Genomic DNA, 26,360 nt, shown 5'->3' with positions numbered 1-26,360 from the left:
AAAAACGTATATTAAAAACCATATGATTTTAAACTTAAAGCCGAGCTTGAGCCTTATAGAATTACAAGTTAGCGTTCATGCTATTATAAATTCAAATTTCCTTCTAAATATTTATAAAGTACTACTTCATAAAAGAAATCCACGAAATAGATTAAGGTTTCAACATCAATTATTCTATTTATATATATGTAAAAGTTTGTTATAATTTCTATTTATATTATATTTTACATAAATAAGTAAAATATTGAATAAGATAATATAGTTTGATATTCACCAAAAACCGAACATTAATGATTTTGACCATTTCATAATTGAGGCTAATAAACTTTTAAATTTGTGTAATACTACCCATAATTATAAATCCATTTAATAATTTATCAAAATTCATTCCTTAATTAAAAAAAGTTTTTTTTAATAAGCATTTCTAAATATTTAAAGTTATTATGATTTTAATATCACTTTCAATTAAACCTATTAATATATTTATTCCTAAACGTCAAAAATAATATATATATATATAACTGAATATAAAAATCCGATTTTTACCATTTATATGAAATTTACAAAAATATGTTATACAGTTTAACTTTCAGCATTTGTTAAAAAACCGAATTTGAATAAAGTAACGATTTGACTGAATTTTATCCTTTATATTAAATAGTTATAAATAACATTTACATATAGACAACCATAATTCCCATTCCTATTTTGACTAATTTTTTTCAACCCTTTTATTTTTTTTAATATTATCCATTATGATAAACCCATTTCATATTTTGTTTTCACCATTCATGCCTTAAATAACAAAGTTTAGTTTTAATAACCATTTCTATATAATTTAAGTTATTATGAATTTAATGTCAATTTCAAATAAATCCCTTAATATATATTTATTCCTAAATGAGAATAAAAAAATTATTTATTTAAACCATTTTGAAATACGAATTTTTTTACCACTTATATTAAATTTACAAAAATAGGTTATACAGTTAGACTTTGACCATAATTTCAAAAACCGAATTTTAATAGGTTAACAACTTGAATATTTTTATTAATATGACTTGACTCTAATTTTGGTAAAATGTGTACGTTTTTATAATTTTAATAATAATAATTATTAATAAATTTAATTTCAAATGATGCACTTACCGTTTAATTAATATTCATGATGTAATATCTTATAATTCATCTAAAATAATCCGTTCTTATAAATATAACATTTACAATTCATTTAAATTCAAAACATATATGTATATTTTATGTTTTCTATAATTCCCGCTCATGTATTACACGGGTTACTCACTAGGTTAATTAATTCAAAGTGGATTTTTTAAGATGAAAATTTACTATCTATATATATATATATATATATTTACAGCCTGATATTTGTTAGAAATAATTCAAATTTCCAGCAACCAAGCAAGTCCAAGAGACTTACAATACACATTTGATCATTCATTTCAAATTTCATAGATAGTCATCAACCATTTCAAATTACATTATCTCTAAATGGGTAAAAAATATAGCTACAAAGGAAACGGGTTAAATGGATACATATTAAAAGAAACATAAAGCTAAAGAGCACAATCTATTAAAACAATATAAGATTATTATTATATGTATTAAATGATTATTTAACACAATTTATCTACAAAATAGTTATAAAGAATTGAATGAGAAAGCTTTTTCATATTTCATGAATGATATATATTAGGAATCAACTATATGTCAACTACACTTGAATGAAACTTAATATATTATTGAATATTGATTAAGACTTTATTTTAAAGATCAATTAATTATTGTATTGTAAAAAACTAAATTTAGATTTTTGATTGTCATAACAATTTGTTTTGTAACATAATATTATAATATACTTATAAAAATAAATGTCTTAAATATTGCTCATCTTTTAACACATTTTAACATTGATGTGTAATAAATGTTTTAAATTGATGTGTAAATAAACACATGTACTATTTTAGAGTAATAAACATTACGGTTATTGGTGTATAATAAATGTCTTACAGAGAGTTCATCTTTTGAATCAACATTGAGATAGTAGTTTTATTGAATCGACATTGTAAAATTTTTTTATTGATTTGGAGACTAATTTCCTTTGTTTGCTTATTATTGTACTAATGGTATAAGTTATAAAATAATTTAACTTTTATTATCTTTGTTATTCTTTGTATGTTTTTATATATGATTCAATAAGTTATAATATCTTATAATTCATGTAAAATTATCATTTGTTTACAAGTACAACATTTGTATTTAATTAAATTTATATGATGTTACATATATATTATGATTTTAAATAAGTTCCACCATGTGTAACACTGGTACTAATCTAGTTTAACACTAATAATTCAGTATAGTCTCCTACCATTAACAAATTAACCGTTTTGCAAATTGCGAAACACTAACAATCGTAGCAAAGTAAGAGTTGATTAAGACTTAAAAACACTAACATTGAACACTAAAAGTTGATAATTATAACTTAAAAATGGATATCAGGAATATCGGTGATATATCGGTAAAATATTAGTCACATATAGGTCAAATATCGGTAAACATCGTTGATGTTATCGGTACCGATATTCTGAACCGATATTCTGATTTATATATCGCCAAGGAACCGATAACCACATCATTGATATATTGGCGATATCGACAGCATAGCGTGAGCTGATTGCTCACAGCTCTCAAGGTACTATCATGCAATAATAAATGTGACAATATCTATTAAATTCAATTAAATATTAAATTAATCAAATACAAAATACAACTCATTAAACAAGCAATAAATACAAATTTAAATCTTAATTATATCTCTTCTAATATAATTCTTCACCAAATCTTACAACTAGTTCAAACAATAACCTGCATATTTGCGTAGAAAATAGAAATGTTTGTCCACAACACATGTTGAATGAGTAAAGCATCAGTTTAAGAAACTACAATAATAATATATAATAAATAAAGAAAAATGCAAAATGTTCCTATGAGATAAATAATTTAACCAAATGAGCAAGTGAATATGTTGTCGGTAAGCTTGATGCCTGGACGATGGCTAACACGACGGGTGAATGATCATACTAGTCTGAGAATATGTTGGACATCTCCGACACGTATTTAAGTATATCATATAAGCATATAACACGTTAGGCATAAACTCATATACACACAAGGATTAAACGGTAGCGGTTTTGAATACTAGATAATAGATAAATATGTAAATACGCATATGTCCCAAAAATGATTTAAAATAAGTAAAAAGGGAGTGATTACTCAACTTAGCGATTAAGCAAGAAATAAACGAATGCGGTAAGAACAGTAGCAAACAAGAGTCACGTTCTTCGGAAATTACCGACGAAAACTCCTAATAAAGAATAATTGAGGTAATAAATATGGATTGTATAACGAAGCTAAAACTAGATAGAGACTCGGGAATTGATGATCGAGTGTATTATTGGGAAAGATAATTATCACTTTAGTTAATTCTAAATTTTATTATCAAATTTTTATCGTAGATAATATGATTTAATTATATAAATACTTAAAAATAAATATTCATAAAACTTTATAGTTTATATATAGATTCCAATCAAAAATACGTTAAATATATTTGTATATATATATATATACACACTAGTTTTTATCCCCCGTATTACGGGGGTTGTTTTATATTATTTGTTTCCAATATTTATTTATTTTTTGAACATTTATTTTTTATTGTATGAAAGTTAATAATATACTTATGGTTTGATGATAAATTATTTTACAAATAAATGAGATGTTATAACCCGATTTAAAAGCAATATGGGTTTGATAACACCCAAAACCCGTTTATTTTTCTATTATAAAATTGGTTTCTTAATTATAAATACTATATATCTTTTTTTTAAATAAATCAAATAGATTTTATCCCCTGTATTACGGGGGCTGTTTTACATTACTCGATTTTAATATTTATATACTTTTTTGACTTTAATTTTATTTATTGTAAGGAATTTATAATATACTTAGAGTTTGATGATCAAAGAGTTTCACAAATAACTAAGATGTTATAACCCGGTTTAAAAGTTATCTAGGTTTGGTGAGACCTAAGACCCGTTTATTTTTTTTACTAAAAATTTGTTACTTAATTTTAAATAATATTTTTCTTATAAAATCATATAATAAATTTTAGTATATCCTATTTTATAAGATTTTCACATCAATAATTTGGTGAGATTAGTTTTTAATTTAATGAGATGTTATAACCCGTTTAAGGAATATTTGGGTTTGGTAAGACCCATACCCATGAATTCGGTTCAAATGCATGAGAAGCCTTCATTTAAAAATCAAGCAAATCTGGTGACTCCAAAAAAGGGGGTAGCGACCACATCGCGACACGTAGGATTTTTATGTTTTCATTTATATTATATATATATTATTAATAAATATTTCTTTTAAATAAATATTGTAAATATTGGAGAATAAATAATAAATAATAATACTTATATAAATTATAATATTTTTATAAAACACTTGAATTTATACTATACGTTAAATAATGTACACTACGTGAAAATTGACCTTCGGCCACACGAAAAAGTGTGGCCGTAGGCATTTAGCTACACGCATTTTGTTCAGGTCATATGTGGCCAAAGGTCGCGACACCGTGGGTATGATATGGCCACACACAGTTTTTAGTGGCCTTATGTGGTAATAAGTGTGGCTAAAGGGTACAGACATTAGTTGCTGGCCATCAAGAAGCCTCTCCAATAAGTGTGGCTAAACGGTAGAAAATGGAAACATAACTATTTCCTATGAGTGACCATTGCACGTATATAGCCACATGAATTATTATTTCAGCCACATGAATTTTACAATAATGTGGCCAATAGGGTTGTGTTAAGCTTGCATTGTGACCTATACCGTGTGGATATAGCAAAGAATGGCCACTTAAATTTAATAATAGAGTGGCTAATTATAGGATATAGACACTGGATATTATATTAAACATGGCTAAATATGTTTACTTGCCACTCAAACACTCCTTTGTAGATTATAAGGTGGCTATTGTCTTACCTTTTGTCACACATAATGCTTTTCGTAATTGAAAGTGTGGCTATTGTCTAACTTTTCGTCACACATAGTGAGATACTGAGTGGCTAATAATATCATAGACACTTGAGGTTATTCTTAGTGTGGCTAAAAATGTGAACTTGCTAGTCAAAAACTCTTTTGTAGTTTGTGGTGTGGCCATTGTCTTACAGTTTGTCACACATAATGCTATTCGTAATTTAAAGAGTGGCTATTGTCAAACTTTTCGTCACACATAGTGAGGTACTGTGTGGCTAATCGTATCATATAGACACTGGATGTTACTGTCAATGTGGCTAAAAATTTGAAGTTACCACTCAAACACTCTTTTGTAGTTTGTGGTGTGGCTATTGCCTTACCGTTTGTCACACATAATACTATTTGTAATTTAAAGTGTGGCTATTCTCAAACTTTTCGTCACACTTAGTGATGTATTGTGTGGCCAAACATATCATATAGACACTGGAGGTTATTGTCAATGTGGCTAAAAATGTGAAGTTGCCATTCAAACACTCTTTTGTAGTTTGTGGTGTGGCCATTATCTTACCGTTTGTCATGCACAATACTATTCGTAATTAAAAGTGTGGCTATTCTCAAACTTTTCGTCACACATAGTGATGTATTGTGTGGCCAAACATAACATATAGACACTGGAGGTTATTGTCAATGTGGCTAAAAATGTGAAGTTGCCACTCAAACACACTTTTGTAGTTTGTGGTGTGGCCATTGTCTTACCGTTTGTCACGCATAATTCTATTCGTAATTTAAAGTGTTGCTATTCTCAAACTTTTCGTCACACATAGTGATGTATTGTGTGGCCAAACATAACATATAGACACTGGAAGTTATTGTCAATGTGGCTAAAAATGTGAAGTTGCCACTCAAACACTCTTTTGTAGTTTGTGGTGTGGCCATTGTCTTACCGTTTGTCACACATAATGCTATTTGTAATTTAAAGTGTGGCTATTCTCAAACTTTTCGTCACACATAGTGATTTTTGTAATTTCAGGTGTGGCTATTGTCACACCTATTTAATGTGTTTTATGTGGCCAAATTGTGTGTAATTAGGTTATATAATTATTTTTATTTTTTGTGCAGTAATATAAAACAGCTATGAAAAACAAAATTAGAAACAAATTATACTAACAATAATATTCACTTAAGCAAATGTATATGCAAAATATCTTACAAAATACAAAAATAACGACTACCTATATACTAGCTAAGGCGTCGGTTTTTTGGCACTGCTCCTTGTCTTCTGTTTGGTCACTCTGTCTATCGTTGTGTACTTTGCCTTTGCCTTCTTGCCAGCTCTGCCTGGTTCTTTTGAGGATGGGATTGGTGGTAGCTGGAACAACAGAATATGAAAAACAAATATGTATAATTAATGTCATATTTTTTAACTAAATAGAACAAAATAGTAGGTCTGCAACCGAACCGAACGTTCGTTTATGTTCGTTTATCTTTGTTCAATTGTGTTAGTCTAGATTATAAACAAACAAACATAAACGAACACAAGTGGTCATTTTTTAAACTAAATGAAAATGAACATAGATATTTGTTCGATTAAGTTAAAAGGGAACAGACCTCCTGGTCACGTAAGATTAGGTTTTCTGGCCAAGCAACAAAAGTACCACGTGCGTCGCCAACAGTCACAATTACACCTGCCTCACATGGAATAATTGCATGTTCCTTTATGACTTCTAAGATACTAAATTTATAGCAACCCTCCGGGATTGCTTTTCCATGCAACTGTTGTGGAACCGGTGACCAAAGAACTGTACCACATGCCACCTTGTTACGCTTGTCATGCACACACAAACAACACTCATACACCTATAAACAAGCATGTGAAATTAACAATGTTGAAGTCAATATATAAGTACATACCCATGTTGGTGGGAAATTAACAATGTTTCGTGCAGTACATACTTTTATTTCAGGATGTGGGGAAGCTTCATCCGTAGATACATCAACTTTTCTTTTACGGCTTCTCCGTTTTACCTAAAAACCATTCAATGAATCAGCTTATGGATGGAAATCAATCACCAATTAAAGGGAATACTGCAATTGCCAAATACTTACTGATGGTTTTTTCGAGCAGTTACTATCCGGAGTGTGGTGTAGTTGTGTTGATGTTTCGTCAACATTGTTCTCTCCAGGCTTCATTTGTAATATAAAATAATTTGGAATTGTTAGACTTATTAGGTTATAAAATATAAAAATTGAAATTGCTAAATACTTACTGATGTCGCGCTATGGGGATCGAGTACTGTTTGGTCAACAATTTTTTCCACGGACTTGGCCTGCAATTCGGTAATAGAAAACGAGCACACTCACATTGGAAATGAATTATAAAAAGTAATGAAATTGTCAAATACTTACTGATGTCGCGATATGGGGAGCGAGTACTGTTTCGAAAACTATTTTATCCACAGACTTGGCCTACAATTAACTGATGCAAAATCAGCACACTCACATGGAAAGTTAATTATTTAAAAAAGTCAATCAAACTGTCAAATGCTTACCTGAGTAGCGGATTCTTGTTGCACAGCCTCACCTGAGGTTAAGATGTTTCTCACAGAATTGGCCTACAAATCAATTTATTAGGTTATGGAAAATGAAAAATCACAGGGAAAGTTGTAATAAACAAAGAAATTGTGAGATATACTTACTGGGGCTGGCATTTTATTTTGCTCCACAACACTAGTACTTTGGTTAGAACCAACTTGATTGGGAACACTATTTACCTACGAATTGTGACAAAAACAGTGCCAATTATGTATGTCGAATGCATTAATTAATATGTAGCATACGTCACTTACTTGACTTGCCGACACATGCGGCAACAATCCTTCGAGATGTCTGAACCTGGCATCAAATGCTAACTGTTCCTTCTCACGGCTTGCTAGCATAGTATTCGTGGATTCAAGTAGAGTCGTCAACCTGTTCACCACTTCATCTCTCAGCACCGCCTCATACTCAAGTTGGGCAATCCGTTGCTTAAACAAGCCTTTTACCTAACTCACACCCCAATAATTACCTGTTGTCAATCCGTACCCAATCCCTTTTAAAAAACCACCTTTCTCTTTGCCAAGCACTAAGGTGACGGCATCTGTGCACGGTTCAAGTGTCAGGGCTCCGGAGGCGATCTGCTCCTCATGCTGAACCTGCAAGAAAACAAATGTCAAACTGCCGATTCCTTACAAGCATAAAACGTCAGATTTCATGAACTACTGTAAGTAAATGAACACTTTGTAAACGATTAGGTTAAAATATGTTATATATTTGTTCAAACTAGTCTATTACGCTTGTAACACGCTTATGTACAAAAACATATATAAATATTCTAATACGCTAGTAACACGCTTATGTATCCACATCAAGTGTTGAGACAAGTTAGATAGACTCAAGTTTGTTTGGCACCAATATAAGGCAATGAATTGACTTTAACATGATTTAAAAAGTTTAATACTAAAGCATACTAATTTGGTTGTCACGCCTTCGACAACAACATTCTTGTATGCACCATCTTTGTCCTCCCTTTCTTTCATCCACATTAATGCACGGCCGGGGATCTCATCCGGTTCAATTTCCTTCTTTTTAACCTTGTAAAATATTCAAGAGAAAGCAGCTGACGGTCATGCATTAGACACATAACCAACAAATCATTGAACTAGAGAGAAAGCAGCTGACGGTGATTACAAGTTTCTCTCGAAGGTAGGTATAACCCCCTCGTCCCATGTGATGATCAAAAACATTCTTTGCTCGAGCTCCCTTTGATGAAGCCGATTTTTTATTCAGCCACACATTATAATCATTTCATTATATTTAAAAAAAACATAAACCATATATACTCGATCAATCTACTTTGCAGAGTGGAGGATGTATACCAGAAACTGCTCTGATTGTGTGTACTCAACGAAGCAATCCCAGTCTTCTTGCCTGATCATCGTCCTGTGTCCCTTGGGTATCGCCTTCAGCTTCAGAGGTTTACCGATGTTCAGCATAATATATTTGGCATACATTTTTCTTCGGAAATCCCGAAGAAGGTGTCCGAGCCGATTCATCACAGAAGGCCTGTGACACGCCTCAATCTCAAAATATTTATGCATAATATAATACAATAAAGGTAAATTACTTCTCAAAATATAATATGCACAAATAAAAATTAAGAATAACCGTTATTTGTTCCCACAGTTTATCTCTAAGCTCCTTTGTACCTCTCTCCAACTTAAATGTCTCAAGCCAACTATTTCCCTTACAACATCCCCAAAAAAACTTGCAAACTTTGATCTGTTTTGGCCAGTGAACCTACCCAGATTATCAAACTCCACTACCAGTCTGACACCTCCAGAGTTGCATAATCGGTACGTATCTTAGGTAACCTCGTGAACCCTCTTGTAGGTTTTTTCGTAGTAGCAAAACTGCTGATGGGTTCGATAGCCATCGTCTGCTTGACCGTCATCGTCGTTGGCTTTCTCGCTGGAGTAGCTTTCAGTGTCGTATGATTGAGCATCGTCGTCGTCGTTGGCTTCCTCATCGGAGTATAAAACATGTTCTTCGATTGTTTCATCTATAAGCTTCATCTTTGATTGTTCTTCTTCAATTGTTTCGTCTGATTAATTTGTGGAGTGGAAAAGTTTTTTTAATAATTTGGAGTGTAATTTGATTTTTGGAGTGTTAAATGTAATTTGGAGTTTTTGAATATTTGGAGCCAATATTTTGGAGGTTTTTGAGTTTTGCCTCCCTTTTAATTAAGAACCAATAGATTATTGGCAGAGAACCTCTGGCTGAAAATAGGCACTCTGATAGAAGATAGTTTTTAATATAAATTAAAGGGGATAAGCGTGTTACTAGCGTACTAGGATATTTATATATGTTTTTGTACATTAGCGTGTTACAAGCGTAATAGACTCGTTTGAACAAATATATCATATTTTAATAAGCGTATCACAAACGTTTTTAACAATAGATTAAGAACCAATAGATTATTGGCATAGTTTTTAATATAAATTAGAGAGGATAAGCGTGTTACTAGCGTATTAGGATATTTATATATGTTTTTGTACATTAGCGTGTTACAAGCGTAATAGTGTTTTTTAACAAAGTGTTTTTTGTTTTATTTTTAGATTTAACCAGGTGTTGTTTACGATTTAGTAAGCGTATCACAAGCGTTTTTAACAAAGTGTTTTTTGTTTTTACGATTTGTTTTAAGATACTCCATAATTATTATTCATTAAAAGTTTTCATACAAAAGGCACCATTAAAACAATAAACTAAAATATGTAACCAACCAACATTCAAAACAATATGTTACAAGAAACCTTAAAGTAAGCATTTAAAAGTTAACCAACCAACATTCAAAACAATAAACTAAAATATGTATCAACACAACCATCTAAACATGAAAATAACAAATGTTACAAAAATCACAAATGTCACCAGATTACAAATGTTTCCCAAAGTCACCAAATCACAAATGTTCCAAAAATCACCAAACACAACGCGCGTTCTTGCACTAATCAACTTTTGAAACTAACAAAGTACCTTCATTGATGTCATATTCAAATATGCACTTATCACCAATCTGTCAATCATTTTCCGCCCTGAAAATTTTCCATTTTGGTAAATAATATCTGAATTTCAGTTTCGACAATTTACCATGAAGTTTCATTTTTTTTACGACCTTCGGGATTGACCAAAGTAATTAGCATTCGATCATAGGCATCAATCTTGGTAGCAATGTGACCCGGAAGACACTGTGAAAAGCAAATTTCAAATATATTATAAATTTAAAATTTAAACGAATATACTTGTAAATAAAAAAGAAATTTAATAATTTAATTTACCAATTTGTTGGTGACGTTCATGTGGAAGACGATTTTAGAGTCATCATTTTGCTCATCAAGATGAATTAGGTTTTGGGAGGAACTACCTTGATTGCTTAATTGATAGTTGAGAAACAACTAATTTGGACCAGGAAGGATAAATTCTATGCCATCTTCATGAAATACATTAGTATGAAATGTAAAATCTGATATGACTTCAAACACAACAAACGAACCACCTTTCAAGTTGGTTTGTTTAAAAACCTCATTCCATCCCAATGACATGAAATGTTAAACAACACTCTGTTTGGAGCAATAAACTCGAAAAGCAAATTCATGCAATTTTCACCAAATTCTTGAATCACGTACCACTCAGGGAAATCCTGTTAAACATGTTAATTAATAGACATTGGAATTTGGAAACAGTCATTAAAAACAGAAATTAAAACTTACCAAGTAATGAACGTGTTGGTTTCTGACTGGAATGCATAACATTGTACCGGAATGATCATTTATGTTTCTCTTGAAAGTAAACATGTTCAACATAGATGTTGACTTAACCTCAAAAACAACATATGTTCCAACTTCTATACAACATTCTCTGATTAATTCAGTCCAACCGGTTCCAAAATAAAAGCCATCAAGTACTTTGATTATAACTACAGAAAACGTTCTACCACTTTGATCATAAATCAAACAACAGCCGGTATTCGATTTCATGTAAGCAAACATTGGTTGAGCAGCTTTAGGAATGAGCTATAAGTAACTCAAAAAATGTTCTTAGAATGTATATGTTGCAAAACTGTAAAATGTTTCATAAAAAAATATTAACCAGATAACATTAACATACCATCCTACTCATGGAATCACTGTCGATATCTACCAGGAACTTAACTCCATTATTGAGACGTGGCATTTTTATGTCAGACGAGTTTGTATGTTCTTACCAGGATAAGCGATGTCTACGAATTACAGTAAATACGAATTACAATAAAGCGAAGTTAGAAGTCGATGTAGGGTTTTGAAGTAAAGGGGTTTTATCATTGAGAATGGTTTGAATTTTTTTTTATTTTTTATTTTTTTCTACACATTTAATTATATATATATTTTGGTTTTTGTTTTATAACTTATTATATTTAACTTTTTAAAAAAATAGTATAAAAACATAGTCATACTTTTAGTTTTTTTTTACTAACATTTCGGTATAAATTTCGTTAAAAGTTGAGTTCGTTTAATAAATCGTACTTTTTAAATAAATTTAAAATTTTATCCATTATTGAACTATTAGTAAGATTTTTTGGATAAGATTTACAACTTCGTAATAGAGAAGCTCATAACATTCTAGTGTTATCATTATCATAATGAATATGTAGTTTTGTATCATTATCATCTTCTAGGTTATCATCATCACCATATGTGTTATGATGATGATCAACATCATAAAGTTATCATCATTATCATGTATTATAGTTGTTATCATCATCATAATCATCGATCACCGTCACCATGAAAAGGCATCATCATCAGACGTGCGGGTAATCAACGTGGTCATTTTATAGGCTATCGTAGTCAGCGTTGATCATACGGGTAACAAATATCTCGTTATCAGTGTCATCATCATCGTCAACACCATCATCATCATCATCATCATCATCAGCATCATCATCATCAACGGATTTCCATGTACGGGATGTAGTCAGAATCGTATGGGTTATCGTAAACAAAACGCCCAATATTAGCGATCACTATCGGCACCATCTTATGAATTGTTGTCGTCATCAAACGACATTATCAGTCGTACAGGCTACCATCAGTATGACCATCGTATACGTTATCATGGTCGTCGTCGATCATACGGGTTACATGTCATTAAACATCGGTGTCACCATCATCATTAACATATATATATATATATATATATGTATATATATATATGTATATATATATGTATATATATATATACATACATATATATATCTACATATATATATATATGTATATATATATATATATATATATATATATATATACATATATATATATATGTAGATATATATATGTATGTATATATATATATACATATATATATATACATATATATATATATACATATATATATATATATATATATATATATGTTAATGATGATGGTGACACCGATGTTTAATGACATGTGTGTGTGTGTGTGTGTGTGCGCGTCTGTGTGGCGTATTGTCATATAGGTACATATAATTGATCATCATCATATATATGTGTGATCATCATAATAGGCATCATGCTCATTGTACGAGCTACACTCGCCATCGTATGGGTTGGCGTAAGCAAACTGTACCATATAGGTTGGCAGCATCATTATGATAACCACCACCAACCCAGGTTGTTATATCCATGTATTCATGTGGGAACCATTATATTAGCATCGTCATCGTTATAATTGGGCCAATCATCATGGTCATCATACGGGATAGCACCGTCATCGTCTCATGGATTACATATCCGCAATCATACTACACACCACCTACTGCCACCATCCACCGACCACATTCGCCACAACGACCTCCAGCACCAACCACTAACCACACACCACAACCACCCACCACCGCCACCCACCACACCTCCGCCACCACCACCACCACCCACCACACCAACCACCACCACCACTGACCTCCGCTACCACCACCCACTAATATTATATATATATATATATACCCACCCACCACCACCACCACCAACGACTTCGTCCAGCACAACCCACATCCCACCACCACCACCGACCTCCGCCACCACCACCACCACCACCGATCTCCGCCATCACCACCCACCACCACCACCCACCACCACACATCCGCCACCACGAACCACCACACCTCCGCCACCGTCCACCACCATCATGACCACCTGAACCCACCACCACCCACTAACATTATATATATATATATATATATCGTACGATTAAAATTTAAAAGCACGCACCTTCTTTTAAAAGGGTCAAATAATTACCCAAAATTCAACCTCGTAAGTCAATATTTCTACTGTGAAGCACAATTATTCCCAATATTCCTTAAAACCGTCGACGATTCGTTTCTACTGTGAAGCACAAGCACAAGCACAATCACAATCCCGAGTGGTTTAATTATTCTGGAACTGAACCAAAATGAAGAACCCTAACTCATCTACTTCTGGAACGGAACTAAGGACGAAGCACAAGCATGATAAGTCTCAGAATAAAGATGGAACAGGTGTTAATTTATGATTTTTTTAGAGTTGTAGGTTTAAGTAATCTTAAAATGTAAGCATTTGTTTAAATCATCTTATGTATTAAAGCGTTTTATAAGCGTGTTGTTGTAATACATATCTTTGTTTTTTTTAAAATTATGTATAATATTAAAGCATGTTATAAGCGTATGCTAAGCGTGTTATGGCTTTGGTATGAGAATTATCAATGTGATGTTTGATAAGAGGTTTCTGTTTCCATGTGATTCGTGTTGTTATCCCCTACCCCCATGTTTTATTGTATGTATGTGATTCAGTTGTCGAAAAAAACAAGACTGATAAAGCTAAGCATCTAAACGAAAATAGAGATAAAAGGAAGACTAAAAAAGTTGCTCCAGTGGTGAAAAAGGTGAAAACAAAACATGTTGTGGAAGCAGACTCTGATTTAGACATTGACACAAAAATTGACAGGTTGTTGTCAAAGCGGAAAGAGGTGGAACACAGCACCTCTGACCCGGACTTTCAGCGTCCGAAAAAGAAAGCCATTAAAGAAAAGAAGCCAGCCGAGAGGGGAACACCTTTTGTTGAATTTGTAGACAAAAAATTGAAGAATAGGTGTGCACCTTGTAATATTGTTGATGCAGTGAAGGCAATGACCACTGCCCAAAAAACTTGTGTAGAAGAAATGGTTTTCGGGTCAATGTTAAGACTTCAAGTAACCCAAACTCCAACAACTTTGGGATATTGGTTGCTCATGAACTATAATAACCGTTTAAATGAATTGAACATTGGGAGCGGTGTTATTAAGAAACACCACAAAAAGTACATGAAGTGTTGGGGATACCAATGGGTAAGATTCCTGTTTTAGACAAGAGTAGACCAAGATTGGGGGAAGATGTTACTACAGATTTGTTCAAAAAGCAATTCCCGACAAATTCAAGAATAAGTATAAAGCATGTGAAAGACAAACTGGCCGCGGATCAAGGAGTTGGTGAACTGTTTAAGATTAATTTCCTTGTGTTGTTCAACACCTGTATAGGATTTGTGACAAAATCAACAACAGTCAATCAACAATTCATCGCCGCAATTGATAAAACCTCGGATATTCCAAATATGGACTGGTGCAGCTATCTTATTGAAAACTTGAAAATGACAAAGGAATAATGGAGAGATATCAATGCTCAATACAATGGTCCGATCAACTTCCTTGTGATGCTTTACACGCATGAATACCAGAAAAAATATGGTCCACTTGGGACTCCCGTCACAATGCCTGCAGTCAACTACATAACAACTACTCTTAATAAGATGGAGAAATACTTGGAGAATAATGGTCCTCCCTTAGAAGAAGATGCTACTGAGGTTGCTGCTGCTGTTGTGATATTTAGTGTTGACGGGAAGAGGATTGATGCGGCTGCTGCTGCTCCTGCTGTTGTGACCGTTACTGCTGCTGGGAAGGGACTTGATGAGACTTCTGATGTGGTTGTTGCTGATAGTGCTATTGTGACAGTTAGTGCTGCCGGGAAAAAAACATGATGAGACTGCTGTTGCGGCTGCTGCTGCTACTGAAACAGCTGAACAAGATTTGGATGATTATGTAAGCGTTTATTCACCTTTAAGTTTGCAAATGCCTATCGTGCTTGTTGACTATTATTTAACTCCATTACAACTAGTTGGGATAAATTGAAAATGTTTTTGAATTAACAATAACTATATTTTCTTTTTACAGTCTTGGAATAAGGCAATGGATAAAAAGTTGAGGACATTTGATAAAATTTGCTCAGAGATCAACGAGTTAGTCCGTCAAAGAAATGATAGACATCCATCAAATCACAATATCTTTGCTAGATGTTATGAATGGGAAAACAGTTTCACTAATAATGTGATCCCTAAAACACAAGATTCAGATGTTGGTGTTGGTGGTCCAGTGGCTGCTCTAAAAGGTATTTGGGCTAAATTAATTATAATTATAATTAAAACGCTCATAAACCGCTTATGCTGTTATTTTAAACTTTTTTACATCTGTATGATGCAGTTGATTCAGATGTTGGTGTTGGTGGCCCAATGGCTGCCCAAAAAGGTATTTGTGCTAAATTAACTATAATTATAATTATAATGCTCATAAAACTCTTATGCTGTCGTAAAAAATGATGCAGGTGATGCAGGTCAAGAAAACAATGTCTCATGCGCAGATATTGTTAAAGTTGTTAATACAGTGGTTGAGTGGGCTAAAGAGGGTATTTAATTATTTTTAATACAGTGATTAAGTAAAATGATGTTTTATGTAAACAACTTGTGTGTCAAGTTGTTTTAAGATTATGCAGATTTTATGTTGTAATGTTTTAGTATAAATAGGTGGCTAAAGTGTTGACGCGTGTGAATATATATATAAAAATTTAAGTAAAAGTTCCACACAAATCGGGTTTTAAAATAGGTTTTCACCTACAACTAAACCACACACAAAAGGCAAGTGTTCCAATCATTTGTAATAAAGTGTTGGTAAGAACCGAGTATCAATCCATGGACACGACAACTTTCTAGTACTAAATCTTTGTAAATGACCAACCGAACAAATAAATCTTGATTTAGATGTTTAACTAATTAAACTAGAATACAATGAAAACAAAGCAAGTAAAAATACAAGAAAAAACAATCAATCCAACAAACTACCTAGACAAGAATCCACTCTACTAACATGACAAAATAGCAATGATATGGCAAAACATCATGAATCTAAACATAAATACTAGATTTCAATAAAGCAACCTAATACTAGCAAATAATCATCATGATGGGTTTTCAATCAAGAGATAAACATAGACTAACTTGTTTGTCAAAACAACAAAGTCTCATAATCAAAGGAAAGCTAGCATGAACAACATTCTAACCACCTAAGATTACACTAAAGTAGCCAAATTCATGAAATTAATATAAACTTATGAAACTTTAACTAGCAAGTCATCACCAAGTCAAGAATGATAACAACACTCATCAATTTTCCAATATTAAGTGTAGGGTTTCATACTCATCAATAATTATATAACCAAGTTAATTTTTACTAGTCATTCCTAACTTAGTAATATAAACAAAGATTTCATGAACATTCAAAGTTTACAAACAAACATCTAGAACATAGTTTTCCAACATGAATGCCTAAACATTTGCAAAACTAACAAGGTTAAGTAACTATAAGAGGCATGAACACCATCAATATCAACTTATAAACTCAACTATATTCTTGAAAGAACACCACTTTACCAAAATCATGCATAGATAATATATCACATTAGCAAGAGCTTCAAAATTGTCTAGATAGCAAAAGTAATTAGCCCATAAGGCTTAATACAGCTACAATCAAACTAGAAATAAACTTACAAAACATGTTCAAGAACAAAGGAATGCAAACTAAGATCAAGCAAGGATTGAAGGATGGAATGATGAATCTTGTGTTGGTGGAAGCCTCCAAGAATCCCCTAAAATTGCTGCACTTGGTTGAGAGAGAATCCCCAAGACTCCACACACCAAAATGAAGTGAAAGTAAGTGTTTATAAGCTTCTGGACAAAGTGCACAGTCATGCACAAAAAGTGCATGGTCGTGCACTATTTTGGGTAAGTCAAACTTCCACTTTCGGCGGCTTAGAGTTGCAGGTTCCAAAAAAGTGCACGGTCATGAACAAAAAGTGCATGGTCGTGCATTTCCGGCACTAGCTGGTGCAATTTCAAAATTAATGTGTCTTATCCGTGGCATCGGATAGTGCACGGGCTCGTGCCCTCGGAAGTGCATGATGGTGCACAAAAAGTGCATGATGGTGAAGTTTCACTTTTGGCACGATAGTAGATGTGCACGGGTTCCAATAAAGTGGCACCGTCATGCACATAAGGCGCATGATGGTGCCGTTTCAGAGCATGGTCATGCACTTTCCTAGCATGGTCATGCACTTTGGCACGGTATCAGATGTGCACGGGTTCCAATAAAGGTGCACCATCATACCCATAAAGTGCGTGATGGTGCAGTTGCTCAGCATGGCCATACACTTCCTTAGCATGGTCATGCACCTGCTCTCTGCATGGTCATGCGCTTTCTTAGCATGGTCATGCACTTTTGGCAGATTATTGATTTTTGTCCGAAAAACGCCATCTTTTCATCGTTTCTTCGCCGGGCGGGCGCCCGGACTTGCAAATTCATCCTCTCGTATGTAAACCAACACAGAAATACTCTTATAAAGAAAGCACTGCTATTTGCTATTCCATGAAAATAACGACACTCGTTTAACCAGAGAAGAGTTGATTGCTGAACTTAAGAAAAGGCAACAACAAATTTGAATGATTTCAAAACTGACTGCTATATACTTTAAGATACTTGTTAGATGTTATGATATAGACTTATGGAGATCTCTAGTATTATGTTACCACTTTGTAATGTAATTTAATAGTTTACATGTTGAATCCATGTTTTAACACAAACATACAAGTTTTATTATTACCAAAACACACATAAAAACACACCATCACTACATCATAAACACTCATGAAACACCATCACATACTAATCTCTGAGTGACATAAGAAATTTCAACTTCAATTCCATTGAGCAATTCAGTTCAAGAATTTCTTTGCCCAAAAATTTTAACTGGTCAAGCTCTATCTGTCCTACATCAACAATAAACAAAACAGCAAGATCTCTGATAGTACTAGCGGGCATTCGAGTAATAACTTTTGCGATGACATCCCTGGCATCCAAGTTGTTGTTAGTCTTTACAAATTCTTCAGTAAGAGTCTCCCGACAAGCTTTATCTGCCTCGATTTGATCCTCAATTTGCCTCCTACATCCTTGTAGGCTGTGGATGATGACGAGCAATCAATTATTAACTAAAACAAATAATTAAAAATCATGTAGGTATATGAGTTTCACAAATGTGGTGTAGGTATATATAACCAAAAGGCTCAAAGACAAAACAAAAGTGTGTCCCACGCTTGGGAAACGCTCACGGACGAATAGTAACCCTGTAATAAAAAAACCAAAGGGTGTCCCACGCTTGGGAAATGAACAAACTTGTCTCATGTGTTTATATCACCTGTCAGAATTAATTTGGGAAATTGATCACAATTATACTAAGCTGTCAAAAATCTTGGAAAAATATTTAGGTAATAATAGCCTACAAAGGTAATGATAGTTACACTACAAATCAAACTTAACTCCATTAAATTACTGGCTCAACTGCTGAAAATTAAATTAATACTCTATATATACTCGCCTGTCTAATTTATTATTCAATCACACTAACATTTTCAAAAAGATAATAAAAATGTATTCTTCTGACAAAACCGTGAAGAACACGGTGAAAGCAAGGAATGAATCTTGAGAAAGAGAAAGACGACACTTTGTTGAAGACAATCGAAGAGATTAGGGCTAGACTCGCATTTGAAAAATCAAAGACCCTCGACTCATGTCAACTCATGTGTTTGAACCAGACACTGAGTTTAAGGCAAAGGCTGTTGATTATCTGAAACAACAGTCTGCATGCTACGACTCAGTGTGTGGGACTCTGGTTGACACCATAACTGCGGTGTCAACCAACATGAGTTTAAAGGAGCTGGGGAAGGAGATTGTGGACAGGGCGGAGTGATGGTGATGTTAGCTTCTCTCTTTATTTTTGTGATGCATTGTAATTAATGGTACTTTTTGTATGGCATCTTTTGATGAATGGTAAATAATGGATTATCTTAAAATGCTTTCTTAACATGTTTTATGGATCATCTAATGGCTATCTCTGTCTTTGTTAAAAACGCTTGTGATACGCTTATTAAATCGTAAACAACACTTTGTTAAATCTAAAAATAAAACAAAAAACACTTTGTAATAGATTAGGTTAAAATATGTTATATATTTGTTCAAACGACTCTATTACGCTTGTAACATGCTAATGTACAAAGACATATATAAATATCCTAATACGTTAGTAACACGCTTGTGTAGAACACCTCCTTTCTAAACCCTCCTATATATATATATATACATATATATATCTAGTTTTGTTTTCAATAAAAACTCCTTTTTCACCCCCATATACACTAAAATAAAACACTTAAAAAGACCACAACATCCATGGAAGAAATCTCATCGCGGACCACAACATCCAGTAACAATCGATCTCAGGTTTATTGTTTTTGTGGTCAAGAAGCCATTCTAAGAACATCAAGGACCACCAAAAATCCTGGTCGGAGGTTCTACAATTGTGCATCTCAGGTTAGTGAAATTGCAAATAAAGTTGGAATTCATCTACAATTGTTGACCCTAAACTCTATATTTTTTAACATAGGGTAACAAATGTGATTTCTTTACATGGTCTAATTGTGTTTCGTCCACAAGCTCTGATGTGTGCACAAGATGTACAGACATAATTCCTATCTTGATAAGGGCAAATAAGTCATTAAAAGATCAACTTCCAAGGAGTGTAGCTTCACTGATTGAATCAGAAAAAAAAAGTGAAGATATTGTATTTTATTTGCTTATTGTTGTTTTTAGGGCTTTTAATTAGTTTTGTAATTAAAAGCAAAGAAACTTTGTTATGATTTTAGACCAGCTATTATGATGTATTTTTTTGTTTCTGAACAGATTTAAAGGCCTTTTAATGAGTAGTTTAGTTTGAGTGTTTTCAAAATCACAGTGTATTTATTTCATTAAAAAGAAGTTATTATAAAAAATTAATAAAAGAGGTTATTATAAAAAAATAATAAAAGAGGTTATTATAAAAAAATAATAAAAATATGGTTCCCTACTGAGTTTCGAACCCGCGATATTTGCAATCTATGTTTAATCACAAGCGCCTCAACTGTTTGAGCTACACCCTGAGAACATAATAGAACCTCTTCTAATATTTATATTACGAAATGTCGATATTTAAAATTTTCATGTTTACCCGCCAATTAATCGACTTATCTTCTGGAAGACTCCCAAATCAATTAGTATTGACCAAATAAAATCTCACAATCTCACCAAACCCTAATAAATGATCTGCTAGTGTATTTATTGAACTCTCATCAATTAATTCCTACCAAACAGCTTCATTAATCTCATGTGAGTACCAAATATTTTTGCTTTTTGTGTCAGACATAATAAAATGTCAGTTACATTTATTAACGTTAATTAGTATATATATATATATATATATCGTTGATGAAACAGTTAATAAAAAAATTCTTGGAAGATGGATAAGTCTTGGATGTCAGTAGGCGACAGGTGCAGTAAAGCATATAAAGATGGTGTTAAGGCATTTCTAGATTTTGCAGTTCGTAATTGCAAGGAGACATCACCACCAATTTCTATACCATGTCCATGTGTTTGGTGTGTGAACTACGTATCTCTTAGTGTAGACGATGTAGAACATCACTTGTACAGGTTTGGAATTGAAAAGAATTATACTACTTGGATAAAACATGGAGAAGCCGACACCAATATTCCAACTAATTATGTTAATAATACTGGGTTTGCCTCCACCTGCATTCCAACTAATTATGATAATAATACTGGGCTTGCTGACACCAACATTCCGACAGATGCCTGTGAAACTGTAGAAATGGTAAATGCTACAAAAAACAATTTCAAAGGCGACAAGAAGTATCAACAATTTCTAGAACTACTTAATGACGCTGAGAAGCCCGTGTATAAAGGATGTCCTGACTTCACCAAGTTGTCTGCATTAGTACAACTACTCAACTTGAAGAGCAAGCACGGGGTATCTCATAAGTTCGTTGATGAACTTCTAAAATTGTTGAAAAAGATGCAACCTGCAGATAACGAAATGGTAAATAATATGTATGAGGGCAAAAGGATAATGAAGGCAATGGGCTCAGGATACGAAAAGGTACATGTGTGTATCAACGACTGCATTATTTACTATAAGGATTACAAGGATTTGGAAGCATGTCCAGTTTGTAACAAGTCAAGGTGGAAGGTGGATGAGAAGACTAACAAAACTTACATAAACATGCCCGCTAAGGTACTGTGGTACTTTCCCATTATTCCACAATTCAAGCGCCTCTTTCAATCAAAGACCACAGCAGAGAATTTAACATGGCACGCCACCAGTACCAATAAACCCGGTGATTTACGCCACCCATCAGATTCACCAGCATGGAAAGCCATAGATGACAGGTACTCCGATACCATCGGAAGCGAACAAGAAATCTTCTTCTAGGGATTGTCACTGATGGGGTCGAAGTACATAGAGGCAACAGAAACCACAGTGTCTGGCCTGTTTTAGCAGTCATTTACAACCTTCCACCTTGGATGTGTAAGAAAAGAAAGTTCATCATGCTTTCCTTATTAATATCCGGAGTGCCAGGAAACAATATTGATGTGTTTTACAGCCTTTAATTGAAGATCTAGCATCTTTATTTGAGGTCGGGGAGCCAACATATGATGCATATAAACAAGAAATGTTTACACTACGTGCAGTTGTGATATGGACGATTAATGATTACCCTGCTCTTGGTACACTATGTGGTTGCCATTACAGTGGATTCAAAGGTTGTGTAGTGTGTCGGGGCCACACTCAGTGTGTTCGACTTTATCACACAAAGAAGCAGAGTTATGCTGACCACAGAAGGTATTTGTCACATGACCACCCTTTTAGAAAACAAACAAAGACATTCAACGAAAAAGAGGAGATGAGAACCGCTAAAGAGCCTATGACAGGGGAAGAGATATACGACGAGGTCAAAAACATTAACAATGAATGGGGAAAGGGATCCGAATCCCTAAGTGGGAGTAAGAGAAAAAGTGATAACACAATGCCGCAGCCATATTGGAAGAAGTTCAACATATGGTACCAATGGCTCAGCTATTGGAAGTATTTACCTGTCCAAAATTGTATTGATTTGATGCATGTAGGTCCCCAGCCGGATCTACACGGAAATATCTCGTAGTACGTAGGTGCGGAATCCCTACGTAAGACGATACGAGCGTAAGACGTAAACTACGTTAATACCGAACATGAACACACATTACAATACTCAAAAGACACGTTGTATTGCAACACTTAACACGTGATGTTCAAATCACAATTACACGTACTCCCCAAAACTATACAAAACAACCCGTAAGCCAAACATATATAGTTATCGAGAACTTCGCCTAACAGACTAGGCGAAGTTGTCAATAACTTCGCTTGTCCACAAGTTCGCATATATTAGGCGAACTTGTGAGACAACCTATACAATCCAAAACAAAACAAACTAACACGATTACAGACACTAGATACTGAACTACTGACATAATGCACCAACAGACTCCCCCTTGGCAGTAGCTTCATATCTCTATCTTTAATCACGTGTCTGGTAATCCCAAAATCTTGTATCTCCAGTCTTCAAGCATGAACTCCCTGTCTTACACAGACAAAGACAACTCTCTGGTATTTCTTGGCTTCTTCTTTCCATGCAGGAATATAGAATATCTGTTTCTCGTTCAGTACTTGCAAGTCAGCTTGAGACAAATTCACCAAGTGCATAGGATCATTCACTCTCAGCACCTCTTGTTCATCTTCATCCTCCATGACCGCTTCAGCTGTTTGACTGTCAACATACCACCATTTCAGATCCTTTAGGACATCCTTGGGCATTTGTTTCATCGGCACTTCTTTTAAACACCGGATAGGCTTATACTTCATTATCATCCAAGGTTTGCCATCAGCTCTCATTCCTCTGTCTTTATCTTCAACAAGCTTCCCTTTCTGCGGCTTTAACAACTCGAACTTTTTCTCTTTTATACTTTCTTTCCACACGATCTTTCCAATAATCCTAGCCATATTATCATCACTCCTGTTTATCAACCCCAACTTGGCTAAATCCTTCACCTCACACTCCTGCAAGGTATTCAATGATCTCAACAACCTTTTGAAGTACTGAACTCCGTCAAAACGTTTAATCACAAACAGCCTCAACTGCTCATCATATAACCAGCATATAATCCCCTTCTTCGATTCAGCATACCCTTTTATATTATAACTCTTTTTAAACATAGTTGGAACCGCTGGTTTCTTTGTCTTTACGAACCATTGAGCGTAGCCTTCTTTCCATCTCGGCTGCTCTTCCCATTCAGACTCATCGCTTCCCATATCTTGACCCACATTTGACTTATTAACTTCTGAAATTTCATGCTCAACATTATCCTCCACAATCTCTCCCTCTTCAATCTCACTGTCAATCACAATCTCAGCTCTTATTTTCTCAATCTCATCAACCGGTAACACATCATCGTCACCTACAATATCGTCATCCAACATCTCCTCGTCATCCACTACCACCACATCATCACCCCCTGATCCACCTGTTGCGCCAGCGGACTCCCCCTGAGATGTGGAAGTCCCAAGAGTTTGTTCAGTTCTTGGCAACTCACCACCTGCACCTTTCGATGCATTGGGATCATCGACTCTATCATTTCTCTTCTTCGTCCTCAACTCATCGCCCTTGCAGCTCGTCTCCCCCTGAGATGCTAAGAACTGTTTTAAAGCATCAAAAAGTTTACCGTGCTCAATCAGGAGGGACGGCTGAAGTTGATTTTCTGCAACAAGGCGCTGGATAGCGTGAGTCTGGATCAGGTTGATTCTTGACTGTTCTGCCACGACCCTTTCAAGAGCTGCTATCCTGTCTGAGTCAGATAAAGTTGCATCAAAATCAAATCTCATATGAGAAATGTCTTGAGCATACGGTGGAGGGATTCCCAAGGTAGCCGGGACATCAGAAACAGGCTGATAAGTAACCGCATGTGGTATTGTAACAGATAACCCTGCAGTGGCAACCAGTGTCGACTCAACGAATCTTGCAACAACCTCCGATGGAGTAAGTGTAGGAGGTGGCAAGGAAACAATTTCTGGAGCCGAAAACTGAAAAGTAGTGGGTGGAATGCCAAAGGAAGATGATGTAGATATCACGGGAACATTCGAGGTGATTGGTCCTGTCACAGTCATCAATGCAGGGACCATAGTCATACCAGATAAGGCGGGTGGAGAGAAACGACCACCCTCGAGCTTTCACCAGCTCCCGATCCTTCACCAGTTCTAACCCTTTTAGATCGACGAGTCAACCGATCTAACTCCTCCTCAAAATCAGATTCACTGTCATCTGTATCATTCTTTCTTTTTCCATGAATCCTTTCTTGGGCGACCAGTATCTGTCTTGCTTCAGCAACATCATCAGCTGAGGAGTCAGAGTTGGTTCTTTCAGAATCAGCTACAGACGTAGCTACCAACGACACATCAGCACCAGAAACCTCTGCTACTAAGACCTGAACCTCTGCCTCAGGATCAACTCTTTCCATATCAAAGAATCCTTGGCCACCAAAAGCAGCTTCAAGGTCTACTTGTTCCTCCGGTGCCACAACAGGAGCAGCAGGCAATTCTTGCTGTACCACAGGTGGTGGTTGAGAAACAACAGCCTGTAGTGGTGCCAGATCCCGAAACTCGTCTCCACGAGGAGCAACATACGCCGGGTTTATCAAATACCCAAGTAACGGAGTATGCCGAGGACGAAGCTCTGGTTTACTTCGAGCACTCGACGATCTGCATTGTGCAAATATCCTCTTGCTGACACTCTCTACATATCGAATTGGACGGCGCTGAGGTAGCATAGGAGCCACATGATTCAAGATCATTTGTAAGAATCTTGGATACATCAAGAATCTTTCACGAGCTACCGCACGTCTCTGACGGTCTATTTCATAAAACACCATCTGACTGAAGCTGTAACGCTTGTTGTAAGTCAGTGCTGTCATTGCCGATTGCATCGTAGTACCCATACCGTCCGTGCCAGCCTTACGACCCGACATGCACACGATCATCACATGCATGAGGAAACGCCATTGATCCAACAAAAATCTCTTGCGCCTCTGAGTGTCACCCAATGGACCAGAATAGCCCATTCGTAAAAATGCACCATCTCTGAATGGAGCAGTAAAGTCTGTAGGATCATCTCTAGTTTCATTCCCGAACTGCAAGGCAACCCTTATCTGTTCTGATGAGAACTGCACCTCCTGATTGTTAACTGTGGCGCGCATGACTGGAGGCTCGACTCTACAATCATAATCTACCGTTTGCCAGAAGTCTTTAATGTTAGGCATAGAAATGGGCAGAGTTGTAGTAATAGCATGGAAGATACGTGAGCGAATAAGAAAAGTGATGATCTCGCGATAATCATCAACACCGCTAGCATCCGGATCCAGTGTGA

This window comes from Bidens hawaiensis, unplaced genomic scaffold, assembly GCF_021521415.1.
Source record: "Bidens hawaiensis isolate Kalapana, Puna unplaced genomic scaffold, B.hawaiensis_p1.1 tig00024292_1, whole genome shotgun sequence".
Taxonomy (NCBI): domain Eukaryota; kingdom Viridiplantae; phylum Streptophyta; class Magnoliopsida; order Asterales; family Asteraceae; genus Bidens; species Bidens hawaiensis.
Note: the sequence above shows the minus strand (reverse complement) of the source record.